Source organism: Palaemon carinicauda, chromosome 18 (genome assembly GCF_036898095.1).
Source record: "Palaemon carinicauda isolate YSFRI2023 chromosome 18, ASM3689809v2, whole genome shotgun sequence".
NCBI lineage: Eukaryota > Metazoa > Arthropoda > Malacostraca > Decapoda > Palaemonidae > Palaemon > Palaemon carinicauda.
In genome coordinates this window covers 130426249-130428748 of record NC_090742.1, presented here as the reverse complement: position 1 = coordinate 130428748, position 2500 = coordinate 130426249, and the positions used below count along the sequence as shown (strand labels likewise).

The following is a 2500-nucleotide window of genomic DNA, read 5'->3' as shown; positions in this document are numbered from 1 at the left end:
AGACTTTTATCAAAATAGATAAAAATTCGGTACGGTCAACTGCAAGCACTGTGGGGTAAATACCTCGAGCACAGAGAGACAATTAGCCAGGAAAACAAACAAAAGCAAGTATTGCGAACTAGATATAAACTTTCAGTCCACAAGTCAAGCATTTGTTTAATTTATGTGACGGTCATGCCAAATTTATTTCTCAGAATTCATTATCCTTTTTTCACCGGGAAAAAGTTAGTACCTCTGTGCGTTTGACGTATTTATTAACTTTGTAAATCATTATTATCTACGAGGTATATGGTTTATATTTCGTAAGTCTGTAGTTTCTCTAAAGATAGTAGATAACCATATTGTTTTGTAATTTATCGATGAAAAAAATAGGTTCCAGGTCAAATAGTACATCCTAACATGAAGTATATGAGCCATATAACATTTAAAGTTGGTAAATTTCTGTATTTTGGTGAAAAATAATAGTTACGATAAATTATAATATTTATTTGTGTATGTCAATAGCTCTATCTAGAATATCCCTTTAATTAAAAATTCTCTCAGAAACCTTCAACTACTAGGTAAACTTAACTTGTACTGGGTAAACCTTTAGCTACTGAAAGTGTACTTGCCTATTCTCAAAATTGATAAAATTATTTCATCACATTTTTCGATTTAAACTTTTGTAATGTTCTTTTTTTTATTTATTTATTTTCTCTATTATTGTGCGAGTATAATCAAATGCGATTTATTCAATATTAATAAAAATCATATCAGAAGAGAAATTTATAGAATCGACATTTCACTAGAACCCTTAGAAAGATCTTTTTTAATATAATTATACAAAATCTCAATAGCACATCAATGTCTAATTTGCTTGTTAAGTTTTTATCAGGTATCTTAAAAATCATTTTCTGGGAAGTGTTTAAGCTGCCATTGGCATCTAAGATACGACTATTAAAAAATCAAGCCAATCACTTCAGTATAAAAACATTTGCATCTAGCCATTACCCAAGATTTTCCTATAATCTTATCAAAAACCTACATTAATGAACATCAAACAAATATTTCAATCACCAGAATCTCAGAGGAAAACGAGGTATGATTTATCTCCCCCTAACAAAATGCGAGTATTCCATATATATCTATAAATATCACTGAAGTTGAAAAAAAAATCCATAAACTTGATAGCAACAACTTGATAAAATTAAACTCAAACATCCGTTTTATGAATCCCAGGTTGCAGCTAATGACGGTGACGTCAGTGACACAAATCGACTTCAATACAGCTTGTACATAGAGGACGAGCCGGAGGCAACGGATATATTCACCATCACAAACAACACAGGACATTTATACCTTTTGAAAGTAAGTGAACCCATTTATTGAGGATTTAATTTTTAAAAACATTCTAAATTATATTTCTTAATTTCTATAATTTCTGGTTGGTATTATTTTTGCTTATTTCCACCTTGTATAAGTATGCTATTTCTTTGAAAAAAAAAAAAACATGATTTTTCTTCATATTTAGGAGATATGATTCTCTCTCTCTCTCTCTCTCTCTCTCTCTCTCTCTCTCTCTCTCTCCTATAAATTGACCTTTGAGTCTAAAAATCTATGAGAATAAGTGCAGTTATTCATCTAGATTAAATATGACTTGTCATTATATTTATAAAGTTTAATCTCTCTCTCTCTCTCTCTCTCTCTCTCTCTCTCTCTCTCTCTCCTATAATTTGACCTTTGAGTCTAAAAATCTATGAGAATAAGTGTAGTTATTTATCTAGATTAAATATGACTTGTCATTATATTTATAAAGTTTAATCTCTCTCTCTCTCTCTCTCTCTCTCTCTCTCTCTCTCTCTCTCTCCTGTAAATTGAAATTTATGTCTGAAAGCTTGTTGGAGTAAGTGTTGTTATTTATTTAGAATTAATATGATTTATCATTATATTTAAAAAATTTAACTCTCTCTCTCTCTCTCTCTCTCTCTCTCTCTCTCTCTTTATATATATATATATATATATATACATATATATATATATATATATGTATATATATATATATATATATAAATATATATATATATATATATATACATATATATATATATATATATATACATATATATATATATATATATATAAATGTATATATATATATATATATACATATATATATATATATATATATATGTATATATATATATATATATATGTATATATATATATATATATATATCTTCGTGCTCATGTGAACCTTATATTTTGAAGAATATTCGTGACAGAAATTACTTTCTATTCATACCTCGCAGCAAGTGAATGAAAGGAAATAGGAATATGATCTGCATCCCTTCAACATAATAAAATATTTCATGAAGAGATCCTGATGGAATTTGCAATACCTTCATTTGTGGTGCTTGCTTCAATGGAGATGAATTATTATTATTATCATTATTATTATTATTATTATTATTATTATTATTATTATTATTACTACAACTACTACTATTACTACTGCTACTAC

At 27.4% G+C, this 2500-nt stretch overlaps 1 pseudogene; it reads left to right on the top strand.

Annotated features, from left to right (window-relative positions):
- The window catches only part of LOC137657155 (putative neural-cadherin 2), a 228717-nt pseudogene that overhangs the window by 153753 nt on the left and 72464 nt on the right, over positions 1 to 2500 (top strand).